The sequence below is a fragment of the Brachycentrus maculatus genome, unplaced genomic scaffold (assembly GCF_059751285.1).
Source record: "Brachycentrus maculatus isolate JH-2025_06_01 unplaced genomic scaffold, ASM5975128v1 h1tg000124l, whole genome shotgun sequence".
NCBI classification, from domain to species: Eukaryota; Metazoa; Arthropoda; class Insecta; order Trichoptera; family Brachycentridae; genus Brachycentrus; species Brachycentrus maculatus.
The window spans coordinates 424462-442070 of record NW_028280877.1 but is presented as its reverse complement, the minus strand read 5'-3'; the positions used below and the strand labels follow the sequence as shown (position 1 = coordinate 442070).

At 34.1% G+C, this 17609-nt stretch overlaps 1 protein-coding gene across 2 annotated transcripts in view; it reads right to left on the bottom strand.

The window, feature by feature from the left end:
- Positions 1-17609, bottom strand: part of LOC148309414 (CD9 antigen-like) — a 64467-nt gene that overhangs the window by 7861 nt on the left and 38997 nt on the right. The window lies entirely within an intron of this gene.

Here is a 17609-nt window from a genome sequence, read left to right as displayed (position 1 = left end):
GAATATTATAACATAGTGTGAGAGATTAAAGATTTATGCGCTGCTTGAAGTGAAGCCATTTTAGTTCCGTGCGAGAAGGTGAAACATGGTCATATTTTATTAAAATTATATTAAGTAATCTAAAAATATAAGACCATGTCGCTCAATCCTTTCGAAAACGTCATAAATCAAAAAACTTGATTTTTCAGGAGAACGTTTTTAAAGTTTAAAAATATAATACAATGTTTTAAAAATAAATATCAAGACACTTACTGAACTTTTTACTGTGCAACAGATCTTTTTAGTATATTATTAGATTAAAACCAATATTTTTAGCTTTAACACTTTTTTTTTTTTTTTTTTTTTTAAAATGCAATTCCATCACGAAGTGTCAGTGGATAATATAGATCTTTTTAGGTAAAACCTGAAGGTTTTTTCTCCATTTGAAAAATATTTAGTATACTTAAAAAAGTAATTAAACATACCTTTTCTTCAAAATGCAAAAACAATACTTTCTGCCCTGTAGCGGGTAAATATTATGTTAAAAATATGCCTCTTTTGCTGGGATATAGTACATTTTCTGGGCATTCAGAAAACATGCACAACTGAAAATTGACGATTTTTGATTTATGACGTTCTTGAAAAGAGTGAGCGATGTATCACCTTCTCGCACTGTTCTAAAATGGCTTCACAATTATAATATTATACAATATTGCGGGACTAATCGAGGGTTAAATAAAAATCTCACACATTGCTGATGGAGTTAAATTTCAGTCGACACATTGCTGATGGAGTCATACGTATTTATGGTTAAGGATTTCCAGATGGCATTACATATGTTGATAAGATGGCTTCTATGAAATGAACTGTATATTAACCAATAAAATAAAAAACTACTACTACTACCATCACGCCGTTTCTCCGTATGGGTAGGCAGAGAGCTGGAACGCCACACTCTTCTGTCCTGACATACACTTCTCACCTCCTTCACATCCATACATCTAGTCATACATGCCCTCCGATTACGCAGACTTTTGAGAACACCATATTTTAGAGTCTTAATGATCTGATCGTGCCAAGTGTTTTTCGGCCATCCTCGTTCTGTTCTCCCACTCACATTCGCTATATTTATAAACAAATATTTATTATTATTATTTAGGAGTCGTATTTAAAATAAGGATTCGTAATCGGTTTTGTGTTTTGAAAACACAAATAAATACAACATTTTGAGTGTGTCCAAATACTTGTTCATAAATCTGGATTATATCAATTATGGGAATTATTATTTAAACAAATTATTTTTCATATGTTTTCTGGCGTTTCTGAAAAGAGTTTCTGCTCAATAAAAAGCTTCTTTTCATCTCACCAATAGATGTCTCTAGTGAGGTTCTAGTGATTCAAGAACAATGTTTCGAAATTGGATTATATATATATATATATATATATATATATATATATATATATATATATATATATATATATATATATATATATATATATATATATATATATATATATATATATATATATATATATATATATATATATATATATATATATATATATATATATATAAAATTCCAAAAATTTGAGTAGTGTGGTTGTGAATAATGAATAGAATAATTGGTGAATGTTACACGTGTGTAAAGTGATCACTTAAACCAGCCTATGACATTCGTCAGCCCCGTAAATGCTCAGACTTCCATATTATTCTTCATTTTCGATGAGATGTATAAAAATAAATAAATACATTTATTTATGATGTTTAAATGGAAAGTAGAATTTGATTTTAAACAAATGGATTTTGGAAAATTCGTGCTGCATGACATTATTCTATACGCATTGAACGTGTTAATAGCTCGCAACCGGCGCTCTAGTTTTGGCGACCGTGCCTTTGCTGTTGCGGGCCATGGAATGGATACGTTAAAAATTCACAACAGCAAGACAGACCCATTTTTCACGCCCCCCCTCCCTTCCTTTGACCCATTTGAAGGTCAAACAACGCCCGTAAGAAAATCAATCTCCTTTTATAAAAGCCTTTTGATCAAGGCTAGGCTTAATGGAATTAAAAATATACAGTTTGAATAAATAAATCAAATAATAAACAAAAGAACGCGTAGCCTTTCAAGGCCCAGCATTTGATAATTCGAAAGTTAATTCTTTAAACCCAGGTAACATTTAACGTTATTTTTTTATTTTTTTTTTAAACATCATTTTTGTATTGAAAAAATACGTTTTTCTTCGAAATTAATATTTGGTTTAGAAAATAATTATTGAAAGGTAAGAAGTTAAAAAATTATAAAAATATTTTTTCAATATATCGCTCACTCCTTTCAAGAACGTCATAAATCGAAAATCGTCAATTTTCAGTTGTGCATGTTTTCGGAATGCCCAGAAAATGCTTACTATAATTTCATGTAATTCGTGTGAGTGAAAATTCTAGGCAAAACCACTCGCAAAAAAATATGTTAAATTGACTAATCTTGACTAAGTGACAACAACCGGGGTTTATCCTACGTACTATTTTTAGTATAATATATCGTAAATATTAATATAAATATTAATGTCTATAATATATTTTCTCTTAAACATCCGGTTTTCGCGTCGCGGTGACTTGACGGTGACTGTTAAACAATTTGATCACGTTTCTCAGTAATTTATTTTTTAACCGAACGTAAGCAAATAGTCATCAAGCCGTTAGTGGCCATTTAGAAAAAAACTCCACATCTTATGTTGGAGATTACGAGGGTCTGCATTAAATCAGGGTTGCCACAATGCAATAATCTTGCAGTAAAACAGCAGTTAGAAGCAGCGAGAGTGAAATGATATTTAGCAACATTTTGAGTGTGTCGAAGTACTCCAATTACAGGATATCTCAACATAGATGAAGAAGAATATGGAATCATCTATTTATTATACCTGTTTGTCGTTTTTAAAGTTTGCCATGTATTAGTTTTGGTTATTTAAAAAAAATATTTTTTGTAACTTTATTATTTGTGTTAGTCAGTCTTGTTAACCTTAATCCCATGTCCCAAAATGAGAAATAGAAATTACTAACTAACTAACCATCACGCCGCTTCCCCGCAGGGGTAGGTAGAAAGAATAGAGCGCCACACCACTCTGTCCTTGCAAACATTCTTCGCCTCTTCCACGTTCATGCATCTCCTCATACATACCCGCCGATTGTTACGACTCCTAACCTGACCACTTTCAAGTATTTGGCATACCTGAGCGTGCCATGTTTTTCTCGGTCTTCCTCTGCTTCTTTTCCCACTAACATTCGCCTCATAAATTTGTTTTACCGTTCTTTCCTCACTCATTCGTTCTACATGTCCAAACCATCTCAACACACCTTTCTTAATTTTATCGATAATGCTTATCTCAGCTTTGCATTCCTTCCTTATTTCACTATTCGCACATCTATCATACATCGTTTTGTCGCACATTCTTCTGAGAGATCGCATTTCGACTGCATTCAGTCTACTTTCATCCTTCTTTTGCCAACTTCATGTTTCACTTCCATACATTAGATTTGGAACCAGGACTCCGTTGTGCACTGCCAGTTTAGCTTCCACTGATAGGTTTTTATTTGCCATAACTGATTTCAGTGCACCATTCGCTTTGTTCCCAGCATTCACTCTCCTTTCTATGTCTTTATCAATCTTTCCATCCCTAGAAAACATACTACCCAAATACACGAAATCATCTACCTGTTCCAAAATCTCTCCATTTACCAATATTTTACATTCAGATCTGCATTCTTCTCTTTCAAAAACCATTATCTTGGATTTGCTCAATAGAAATTACTCATCGGGAATATTATATTTATGACTTATGTATGTAATATGTTTTGAAAAATAAATAGATAAATAAATCTTTGCTGAGATGTCAAAAAATGATATAAAAATAACTCCTGTAATCGGAGATAATCCAGATTTGTGAACAAGTACTTGGACACAGTCAAAATGTTGTTAATAAATTGACTGGTCAAATTCTAAGCTAAAATAATAAAATGGAAAAGATATTTTCTAGTGTTTCTCATGTATGAGATTATAATCCAGGATTCGAACCTCACATACAAATGAAAGAGTTACACGAAAAATCACAGGTAGAATTGATGAATGTAACACGTGTGCAAAGTGATCACTTAAACCAGCCTATGATGATCGAAAGCCCCGTAAAAGCCCAGACAATCAAATTCTTCTTCATCTATGTTGAGATGTCAAGATGATATTTAGAAGAAATGATGTGGTAGAAAAAAAAAACAAAAATTGTATCTAAATCGTCAACATTTTCATATTAAAAAGACACTTATGATTCTAGCGTTAAAAATGTCCATTTCTAACGCTAGAATCATAGTCGTAATAATCGTCGGGTATGTATGAGGAGATGCATGAATGTAGAAGAGGCGAAAAATGTTTTCAAAGACAGAGTGGTGTGGCGTTCGATTCTCTCTGCCTACCCCTGCGGGGAAGCAGCGTGACGGTTAGTTAGTTAGTTAGTTAGAATCATGGGTGTATTTTTCGAATATGAAAATGTTGTGGATTTAGTTACAGAGATATAAAATAAATATAAAGAATAAAGAGATATAAAGAATAGTTTTGTTTTTTGCGTTGTGGCCCTTTGGCATTTAAACAGCGATACGTGAGATTCGCTCCGAATTAGTTAACTTTTTTTTTAATTCTATATAATTTAATATAGACAACGGTCGAATTAAAACCGCGTCGTTTCAACGCGGTGCCCTATGCTAGGGGCTAGAAAACGACGAAAATTCGTCCAAGTCTACGGTACTTTATTCACATATAATTTATAATATTTAAAAAAAACTTTGAGGCAACCCTGAGACCGGTAATTGACCACAATGGTCCAACTATTTGCCGGGCATTGCCCCGTTTTCTTAAACTTGAGCTGCGAGCGCACAGTACTGGGGCGGGGGTCGTCAGAGCGCGGCCCGCGAGCCGTATGTGTCTTTTTTTTTTTTTATAGGCATGTGTGGCTGACTAATCTCCAATACCTTCTATATTCTCCTACTACTGCAGTTTCACCTCCACTACGCAGAAGAAGAAAATCATTCATTAAAAAAAATTAAGTTACGAAATAAATTAACCGACGATAGTGCCTAAAATTGTAAATAAGTGGTTACTAGGCACGGGAAAATTTTCGAATGCGATTGTTGCCATTTAACTAGTAAATTTTACATAATTTAATAAGTGTTTTATATCTGTTGGAAGGTTATTGAAATATTTTGTTCCCAAATATTCGTTATTTTGTTGGAAATGTTTGATGATGCATTTTACTATTGTAAAATCATTTTGGAGAACTTTTTTCAGATTCAAATATCTATCACCCTTTAATTCTTGAAGAATTGCTGGTTTTTTGAATGGTTTCTACATTGAAATTGGACTTGAAAATTTTAAAATAATATATTTTTCTTCTCTGATCTATTTTCACAGAGTTCAATGCGTTGTATGTTCCCCCCATCCAACAATGTATGGTAAATTGAAGTTATGAATAAAAATAACAGTTTCTTGAATGTTTTTCGCAGATACTTTGTGGCACATTTTATAAATTTTATAAAATAAGACAATTTTGTTTTCACCACTTTTAATTGGTACACTTTATTCAACCGGTTTCAACAAGAACCTTGTCATCATCAGGGTTTATGTACTAAATTCTAAAACATTGAAATACTCATAGTTAGGTTATAGTTAATTACCCTTCCCTTACGATACCTAAAACTTCCAAGCACTCCGTACACCATATGAAAATATTTGCTTAGTTATTTATGTTATTTATAGACTTGGCGTTTGATTAGCAGAACTCCATTTTAATTTATATACTAAATATTAAAACAAAACACCGATTTTTAGAGTATACATAATGATATTTTATTATTAAAAATACAAAAAATACCTGGGTGGCTATATTAGCCACCTTCAATTTATTTATAGACTTGGCGTTTAATTTGTAGAATTCCATTTGAATTAATTTATTTATATATCAGTGTTTCATTTTAATATTTAATATATAAAATAGTTATTGATCATTATTAAATTTTATTTAGCTACATTGAAAGCTGTCCCACCGCATGCCCAGATCTGATACAGAAGCATCTAGGCTTCCTGGCTTTTTTTGGCTCTTGCAACGCAATTTTTTTTAACCAAGTTGCGAAATTTATTGAAAATGTGAAACAACATAAAATTGTATCCCGATTTTACTGTGAATTTACATTTAAAAGCTTTCAATATACCTGTCACTGCCAATCTAAATAAATACAAGTTTGAAAATCTGTCACCAAATTTTCTAGAAGTACCCCGGTGTAGGCAGTGAAAGGGATTAGTATTTAGTTCAGTTAGTCAGCTAGATCCGATTCCGACCCGACGTCGGTTTATTTAGCTACAGTAAAAATTTACGTTAAAACTCATTGAACATTTCGAGAATCTGTTTTCATCGATATGTGGCTCTTATCAGTAGAAAGATTGCCGATCCCTGTGCGAGGAAGGCCCCGAGTCATCCCGAAACATCAACACTATCTGGCGGTCTATGCGCTCCGGGTAGCGCGCACTCTAGTACCGGACAATAGTTGCCGGTTACTCGTTACCAAGTATTTATTCCAAATCAGCTTAGAGGATTACGGACTAAGCACTAAACATGTAACCCAATATTATGACAGGAATGCACGTTATCCCTCGATCCTGTAAATTGGGACGGTATTTTTTTAAACGCACGGCTACAATATGTAAATTCGAGGAATTTATTCTAGCAATGGATTTTCGTAGACGAAAATACATTAGGGTAAAACAATTAAAATAATTATTAATTTAAAATAAACGATTTATTAAGAGGTTAATGTTACATTAGTGCGCCTCCGTGGTGTAATGATTGGCGCGTTTAGATACCGTGCTCGAGGTCCCGGGTTCGATTTCCAAGGTGGGTAGGATGAAAATAAATATTAGTGATTTGACACTGTAATATTTATTTAATATAACCTTGGACTGGTCCCCGAAGCGCAGGAGTAATCACCTTGCCTTCATGTAAGCAACGATCGAGATAACACTGTGTCAATACGATGCAGTGCCCTATGCACTAATGGGTGAGGATAAGGTGTTACAAAAAATACTGTATGCACCCGGTCACACGTTTCTGTGGCTCAGTCTAGATAAACATTAAAAATTTTAAAAATATATTAAAAGTGAAAGCAGCTATCAAGAAGCGTGCTGTCCGTCATGAGTGTTTTGTATTGCATGTGTTATTTCTCATATTGTGTTGTGTATCTGTCATAATCTGACTTAGACTTAGAAAATAAATATAATTAACAGTGTCTTTAGCACATTCTGCGTTGGAAGACATTAAAAAAGATGGTCCGACGACGCTGAGGGGGGTGAAAACTGGCTGTGAGCAGCAACTGACCAAAAGAAATGGAAGGAACGGAAGAGGCTATATCCAGCAGTGGAGGACAGAAGGCTACAGAAGATAAAGAAGAAGCACTTTCTGCTGATGCTTCACCAGCAAAAAATATAATTTTTCAGAAACGATAAACCAATAAGACAAATGCAATAAGTATGTCAGATTTATCAACCATGGATAGATATGGGTAGCTATCTACCATTCATGATACCAGCGAGAAAAAAAAAACGAAATATTCTCAGCGATGCTAACGATGATAATCAAAAAATTGGACTCCATCCAGAAATCACGTGCAGTGAATGCATCACGAGCGAAATTAGAGAAAACGGATTCAGTTATAATTTAAATTTAATCCACAGTCATTTCATTCACACTCTCGACATTTGCACATAATATCAGTTGTGAGCTATTGAGATATGAACTCAATCACTTTCGCGTTCTTGGCTGTTCGCAGTGTATCCACTTTGGCAGCAATCGAAAAATAACATTTTATTTCGTAGAAAGATTGTTACTGTACAAATCGGCTGTCCAAACTTAAAACACAGTAAGAGTAATTTTTTTTAGTACGTTTTTTTGCATTTTTGGACTAAGTAGATTCTACTTAGTCCAAAAATGCAAAAAAAAAACGTACTACAAAAGAAATGTCCCTTACTGTGTTTTGAGTTTGGACAGCCGAAATCATGCAGCTATGCAGATCTATTATATACAGGTTGTTAACATAACGAAACATAGTCAAATAAAAATAAAACCCTTGTTTACTTGGTAAATACCGCTATTTCTTAAAATCTACTATGACACGTGTTTTGATGCATTCCGCATCATTTTCAAACACCGTAGAACTTAAATTAAAAATGGATAGATAACCACAAAGTGACTGCCGAATCCATTAATAAATTTTTAAAAACCCATTTTTTATGTCACTCGTCTTCAATCTATAATCGAACCTTCAATTTTTTGCATAGGTATCGAGTGTGTTTGCAGTTTTCGATGAGTAAAATGATACATTTTATCCATCTAACATTGATCAGAAATACAAAAAAAGAGCCATAAGAATCGAAAGAAAAATTAATACCAATTATAATAAATACCAACTACAGTGAATCTACAGTTATTTTACCGCTAGTTGTTATGTTTTTTATGTAAATATAAATCAGAGGTAAAATAAATATGAATATTAATAAAAATAAATACGTATGAAGTAAAATAAAAATGAACATAAATAAAACGAGTATGCATAGTATAAATATGTATAAAGTAAAAAAATATGAACGTAAATAAAATAAAATAAAATAAATATGAATGTCTGCCTCCGTAGTGTAATGGTCAACACGCTCGGCTACCGTTCTGGAGGTACCGGGTTGGATTCCCAGGGGGGGTCAAATAAATACAAGTGATTTTTTCACTGTAATATTTAATCAATATTACCCTGGACTGGTACCTGAAGCGGAGGGCTGATCACCTTTCCTTCATGTATAAACGATCAAGATAACACTGCGTTTATATGAAGCAGTGCCCTATGCGCCATTGGGGTGCGGATAATATAATTTGTAACTGTACTCAATATAATTTTAACTAAGTTGAGCCAAAATAAAAGTAGTATTATGACACGTGTCATCAAGATGTCAACTCGCACCCTACTTTCCATTTAAAGGTAGGGTCAAATTATATTATTTCAAATTCGGGTTAATTGGAATTCATTCTCGGACTCTAGGGGTTAAGAAATACTTACACAGAAACATAATGGATCATTTGCAGACGGGAGGAACATCTAACTTAACATACTCAATCTATAAAAGATTGTAATAGACTCGTTTTGTGTTTATAACAGCCGATATAATCAACATTTTCATTCATCATTTTCATTCGGAAAATTCGCCTCCGTAAAAACGTTGCATTCGTAAGTTGGTAATGAATGACGTCACAGAAACGATGGACTTATTTTAATATCGGTGACATTGTTAAATTATTGGCGGCTCTATTTGTTGATGTCTATGGTCCACCCTCCCCCACCCCCGTTCATATTATAACACAAATGGTAGTGTAGTGGTAAAACAATCCACACTACTACTATCATAGCTCTATAAAGAGACATTTTGGGATACGCCGCATAACACACCCGATGACGTATAGCGGTGTCCGTTTTTCGTTTTATGAAAATATCTAAATTTTAAACCTTCATATCTCCCTTAGTTCTCTACCGATTGCAATAAGAATGCTACCGATAGTCTTGTGATTTTTCATATTAATTTACTAGCCAATAATAACACATCATAAGAATGATCCATTATGTCACTCGGAAATATAATTATAATAATATTTAATATTTACAGAAAAAGGCAGGTTGCAGCGCCTACGAATACAATGAAGGACGCAGGATAAAAACGCGTCGGCGGAATATCATTATTCGTGATAAATAATTCAACAATAACGTAACGTTTGGTTATGCAACCATACATGTAGATAGATAATGCATATGGTTCAATGTCTATTTTTAAACGCGCCCTAATCCACAAAATTTAGAGCGCTCGCCTACTTGTGACATTTTAATTACAAAACTGAAACATACTGAGAGCCGATTATAATGTCACCATGTGTGCCTGCATTTATTTCCGCAATAGATTATGTTTTCAGGTATACGACGTACTAATCATGCTATCTTCATTATACAAGTACCTGGCGGATATACTTATATCTCTTTTTTCGTAAAATTCTGTATATTGTTCATCCCTCTATTGGACGAATTGAGAAAAATAAAATTCTAAAGAAAGGTCGATAGATGTCGTTAAGCTTTAGCGTCATTTATGAGAAAAAATGTTCAGAGTGGAAAGGCTTAAGGTAGTATTTTACGAAAATGTCGCTATATAAGTTATCCAAATTTATTAATATTATAACAATGAATCACGTAGAATTAGTAAGCAAGGAAAAATTCGGAAGATGTAAATTAAAAACGATAAGCGGAGGTACCATTTGGTGAGATGCCAAAAACTTGGCGAGAGTCCATAGTCTCATGGAGTGTGAAGTGCCAGTTCCTCGATCTCAATTGTGAGATTCTGTATTATATTAAGTGAGTCACAGATCGGGACTAAATGGCGAACGAATAAAGATGTCGTTTTTTATTATTTCAAAAAGAATTTCCTGTGTGGCGTCTGCCAATGAACGGTAACGCCTACTGTGAATTGGATAAATGTGAAGGAATCAAATGGAAAATCACGAAAGATTAAAAAATAGGTATATTTTGTATATTAAGAGCATTATATTCTCAATATTATTAACATTTAAAGCATTTACTTTGTGGTTGGTCATTTTTACTTTTTTTTTCAAAAATATTAATAATATTAATATATTACCACTCACCGACATTTTTATGTCTACCGGTATGTCCGATTTTTATGTCCGGTAGACATAAAAATCTCGGTGAATGGTTATATATTAATATTATTAACATTTTTGTAAAAAATAAATAAGTTAAAAGCATTGTTAACTTTGTGGTATGGTAATATAACACTATCCTTATCATTCATCGTTCACTTTGTGTAATACCACTTGATAAGGAGAGGTTAGTAAGGAGAAGTTAAAAATAGGTATGGCTGTGCGATAGCGGAAGCTGGACTGGGATTCCATAGGGAAGTTATCGATTTAACTACATAGTGTAGATTTAAAAAAGGAATAACCTGAAAAGCCCGTATTTAAGAGGTTTATCTATATAAAAATATATCTGTACATGTATAAAAAATACATCACTCTTACCCAAACCAATTGAAAAAAAAATTGATGATATATAGCGCTATTTTTTGTAAAAAAATAAACTACCTCAAGGGCGCTTTCAAGAAGAATATTGAATTCTGGGCATTTACGGGGCTTACGACCGTCATAGGCTGGTTTAAGTGATCACTTTACACACGTGTAACATTCACCAATTCTACCCATGATTAACAACCACACTACTCAAATTCTTGAAGTTCTATATATATGATTGTGTTATGATAACATTGTGCTCGAATCACTAGAATTTCACTAGAGACATCTAATGGTGAGATGAAAAATAACTCCAATAATTGGAGATAATGCAGATTTGTGAACAAGTATTTGGACACACTCAAAATGTTGTAATTTATTATTTTTATCGAAAAGAAATGGTTATCTACACTATGTAGTTAACGCGTTATCTTTTCACTGTGATTCCAGCTCAGGACGTGGACAATCATGTGATAAAACAAAGGTCGAAAGTTTCCAAAATGAAGCTCGGAAACCACATGCGAAAGACCGATAAACATTATTAAATTTCACGAATATCCTAATATTCACACACATAAACCCGCAAACTTTGACATTTCAGACTGTTCTCCCTTAGGATAATCCAGGAGCTTCCATGTTCCCTTTCAATTTTGCCCTTTACATTTTCCAGTGTACACGTGTGACGCATTAATGACCTAGATATAACATGCGAAATATTAACCCTTTGGTAACCAGGACTTTTGGGGTCACTAAGCTAGAAAACCACGATTTAAATAAAATTAATTGAAGAGTAAAATGTGTTTATAAATAAGTCTATCAAATTGTATTTAGTCTTAAAAACACATTAAAAAATTGTGACAAAATCAAACACTGACTTTTAGAGTCTACTAAATTTTATTTTATTGTTAAAAACACATAAAAATAATATTTGTAATTTTTTTTCGCCTTATTATGTCATTTTCAAAATAATGTTTGAAAATGACATAATAAGGTGAAAAAAAATTACAAATATTATTTTTATGTGTTTTTAACAATAAAAATAAAATTTAGTAGACTCTAAAAGTCAGTGTTTGATTTTTACATTTAATATATAAATTGGAATGGGGGTCTATAAATTAAAGATTTTGGTAGTCACAGGGTTAATCGAAGATGTTGGGTAGGTCGCACACACCTATTCTAGCACACATCGCCAAAATTCTAAATAAGATTTCACGTGCCAGTATAGCTACTTGCTTATAAATACGGAGATGAGTAGATATTACAGAATCCAGAACTATTTCTGTGGAAGCGGTCATGTAGCGTGGGTGAGAGTCGAATTTGTAACACCTCGCTTACATATCGAACTCATATCCGCATGCATACTATGGAATTATACAAATATTTCAACCTTAAGGCCCAGTATTCGATTAGTCGCAAAACAATTTTTTTTAATCCAAGTATAACTTCACGTAAATGATTTTTTGGTTAAAACACCGTTTTTGTATTTTAAAAATAAGTTTTTCTTGAAGTTTTGAAAAGAAGAGTCATTCAAAGGTAAGGAGTTAAAAAATATAGAATAATATTTTTCCACATACTTATATTCTAAAAAACAATAAAATATCCAATATACATTATTTTTTTTTAAATCGGGCGTGAAGAGTCCTGTTACCTCTCCGGCGGTTGGCCGCTGATTGAATTCTGTGTTTGCGAGTATGGCCTTAATCGGCTGGTATGTAACAGATGAGGGGATGCACGAATGTGGAAGAGGCGAAGAATGTTTGACAAGACAGATGGCGTGGCATTCTGTTCTCTCTGCCTACCCCTGTGGTAACGGTTAATTATTTAGAAATGTTAAAAGGGCCATGGCGTCATTTTCGTTGGTCGTTAAGACAGAAGAGAAAGAATGATGGTTGTCGGCAAACGAGAAAGTCGATTTCGTAATACGGCCGACTTTGTTATTAATGATAAGTTCGTTCGTTGACGTCAGCCTCCATCTAACAATGGCTCCAAATGTCCTCGGGCAAGCTGTCTCCTATTGAGCGAAAACAATGCGAGATGAGCTGGAAGCAGCCTTTCGAGAAAGGCAAACAATAATGATTGCTATTTATGACGAGCTACTGATTGAGAAAAATAAAAATAATAAATTTGAATAATCTATACTATATAGCACCATTTTCCTAAAATACTACCTCAAGGGCGCTTCGCTGTGATTGAATTGGGATAAAGAAGACAGTGGAAATGATTAACATATCAAACAAATGCATTTTTAGTTTTTTCCTAATGAATCATCTTACTCTCACTATCTTTCAATACTGGTGGAATAGCACTTAGTGCCAAATTTAGCAATTGTAGCCGATCGCAGCATGAGACGCATTTCAACTAATTCGTCTGGAATACACAGTTCTTTTAGATACTTAACTATATTTTTTTAATCCCTTTTTACATATTTTAAAAGAAAAATAAGTGTGTGATTATAATCCAGGATTCGGACCTCACATACTAATAAAAGAGTTTCTGCTCAGTAAAAAGCTTCTTTTCATCTCACCAATAGATGTCTCTAGTGAAGTTCTAGTGATTCAAGAATAATGTTTCAAAATTGGTTCATGTTTATAGAACTTCCAAGAATTTGAGTAGTGTGGTTGTCAATAATGGGTAGAACTGGTTAATGTTCCACGTGTAAAGTGATCAATGAAACCAGCATATGACGGTCGTGAGCCCCGTAAATTCCCAGACTTCCATATTCTTCTTCATCTATGTTGAGACGTCAAAAAGTAATATGAAAATAACTCCTGTAATTGGAGATAATCCAGATTTTGTGAACAAGTATTTGGACACACTCAAAATGTTGTAGAAAAATAAGTATTAAAAATGTTGACATAAATTTCCTAAGAGGACCAACCAATCAAATTAACTAGACCAAAACTAAGATTTTTCTGCTACCAGGAGCGCCGGAATGTCAGGAGGTAACATGAAAAACGATAAGTCGCTCATCAATTTATTACTCCTTGCACAGGCCAGCGGCGCCGAGTCCTCCGCACTCTCTCTACATGGCAAGATACCGACTGGCGGCCATGTGTTCGTCCTCCGCGCCTCCTTGTACGGGCAGCGCCCAGTCAGGGACCACGAGAGATATTCGGACATCATTTACATCTTTCAGCTTCCGATATAATTTATCTTGGAGGATTACAGCTACCAGGCTACCATAAATTAAGGCCAACGAGCGAGATTGTGGTATTGCTGTGGGCTATGCATAGCGCCGGAGAGTTCTAGGGCTGCAATTTCTGTGGTGGTCTTCTAGTCAATGATATCATAATTTTTTTTTATGTATTTGTGTGGAAGACCAGAGTTCAAAGTTCTTGTTAGCAAATAAATAAATACAAAAATCAGAAGCCAATCGGTACAATACATATTTTTCACATTTAACGTTTGTCAAATCAAATTGGACGTTTTAGAAAATAAATTGGACGTTATTTATAAAAGAGTTAGAATTGAAACAAAATGTAAAAATAACTCCTAAGTGAAGAAACCCAGATTTGTGAACAAGGATTTGGACATACTAAAAAATGTTGTGAATAGAAAAATATACATAAGTATTCAATATTAAAAAAAATATTCAATATTTATCATTCTTCTTCGTCAAACCCTTCTCATTTGTTTATTTTAAAGATGCGTCTTACTTTATGTTTTTCTCATTAATTTCTTTTAAATATGCTTCTTGTGCCTATTTATTATACCTGTTTATTGTTTTTATATTTTGCCATGTATTAGTTTTGGTTATTTAAAAAAATCTTTATTGTAACTGTATTATTTGTGTTCCAGTCTTGTTAACCTTAATCCCATGTCCCAAAATGAGAAATAGAAATTACTCATCGGGAATATTATATATACGACTTATGTATGTAATATGTTTTGAATAAATAAATAAATAAATATTCAATATTCCTCTCTACATAGGTTCAGAGTGAAAATATCCTACTCTGGATAAGATGTTCGCGAATATTGGGTTACCATTTTCTGGCAACAACACCCACAAGTTTGTGAGTTTTTTCATGGTCCCGTATAATATATACACTTTCGTAACATCATGTTTCCGTTACTGATACTACACTTCTCGAGCCAATGATTGATTGCCTTGGGAATCTAATAGTACCCGACGTTCAAAAGATGCAGTGGGTAGGATATTCGACTGATGGCAGAGGTGTAGCTCAACCGTGCTCATAATGGCGAATGGTAAACACGACAGAGATAAGAAAAGCTTCCGAGAAATATATATTTATAACAAATAACACTGTAATGCACCCATGCAGGAGTTGGCATCTTTGCCGCGCCAGTTGAAAGAATTGCGCAACAAAGGGTATTGTTATTTGAAGTAGGTACTTTCGAAATGAAGCCATTTTTTTAATTGAAGTTGGAATTGAAAAAATTGTAGGGATTTTACGAACAGGATGATGATAAATATAATTTTGGATAATTCGTACAGCGATAATTTTGCAGAACAATACATTAACGGGTTAAAGCTCACCGAAGACGTTCCAGAAATTGTCAAAGCTAACAATAAACACAATAACAATGTGTGCAAAATCATTGTATGACAGAATTAAAAACGAAGATATAAGACTGAACTAGGGATAATTGAAAAGATTAAGAAGAGTTCTTTCAGCTGGTATGGGCATGTGGAGCGAATGGATAACGAAAGAATGACAAAGAAAATACATGTGGCAAATGTGAGCAGGAGAATAGAACGAGGACGGTCCAAAAAGACTTGGCACGCTCAGATCAATCGGAACCTAAAATCTGTTGGTGTCAAAAGTCTGCGTAATCGGAGGGCATGTATGACTAGATGTATGGATGTGGAGGAAGCGAGGAGTGTTTGTCAGGACAGAAGAGTGTGGCGTTCCATCCTCTCTGCCTAACCTGCGGAGAAACCCTGGTAGTAGTAGTAGTAGTTTATAGTCCGCCTTCCTAGTGCAATAGTCAGCACGCTCGGCTACAGTTTTTTTTACCTAATGTCCAAGTGACTCTTAAACCTGGCTACGGCTTATGCAACACCGCTTATCATGTCCCTACATAGGCTTCAACATATGTTTTATAGCCTATGTCTACTCGTTAGTGGGTTTACTCTTTATGTTTATAGTTACTATAATTCTCTCTATAACTCTCTGCCTACCCTTGCGGGGGAAACGACGTGATGGTAGTAGTAGTAACAATAAACAGAATGACGCAAGAAATACGTTTTATCGGCAGTAAATTGTCAATTTTATTGAACATCTCCGCAACGTTTGAGACAATATTCTATCATTCAGCATGCATCTTAGTTAGAAAAAACAGAACTTTTGGTTAATTCTATTTATTTTATGAAACAACTAAAAGAAATTTTACAATTTACAACTGAAGTTCGCATGTAGTAATAAACCAGACATATTTTTATTATTACATTATTTTAATGATCAAACAAATGTTCAAATAAAAAAAAAAGCGCGGGAAACATAACTCAAGAAGTTTCAATTGAAAAACGTGCCTTATTTGAAAGGGCACAATATTTGAACAAAAAGTCGACATCTGGAAGGCATGGGGACATTGGTACAAAAGCCATAAGTCACGTGTTATTGCTCCGTATCTTGCTAGGACAAAGGAAGTAGCTCCTAGTCTCTCCTTCAGTCCTGGTAGTTCCCCGCACAGAGTAGACATTATTATGCATTGTGTCACGCGGTAAGCCCGTGGGACCCGCTTTCCGAGGTCTTATGGGCTGCCAACGGTTTTCGAAACCCCCCGAGATATAAAATGTAAAATCACAAAAACTGTGCGAATCAAACATGGCAAACTCCATTTGTTTTTGTTGTTGTTATATTAATGTAGTTGGAAAAAGAAGCAGAGGAAGCAGATGTAATAGGTTTTTCAAATAAAAAATTAATTTACAATATTTTGTGTGTCCAAATCTTCGTTTTGTCCGCCTCCGTGGTGTAATGGTTAGCGTGTTTAGCTACCGTGCTGGAGGTTCCAGGTTCGATTCCCAGGGTGGGGGGGTCAAATAAATATAAGTGATTTATTCATTCAAAGTGGGGGGTCAAATAAATATAAAAATCTACAAAAATGCCAGTTACGACAGTTAGTCGGGGAATTCGCGACACGGTGTCACCGTCTGACGACAAACATAAAACATAAAATTAAGGCAGCAGTTAATCAAAAAGAAAAAGACGACAAAAATTTTAACCTTGGACTGAGAGATATCGAATATGACCGCTCTAAGAGGTGACATTTTGAACTCGGTAGATAAACTTGTCGATTTTTAACGTCGCACATCGACGTTAGTACATAGTACATATTTTATTATTTTCTAACTAGCCTACCGGGCCGCGCGATGCTGCGGCTCAGTCTAGTGACGTAGGAAAAAAATACAAAGCACACATTTCTAATATGTTTAATTTCACAAATCAACGAAAATATGTATTGAAAATATATTAAACAACGATGCAATAAAAAACGTTGAAAGTAACTACGGCTGTCAAGAA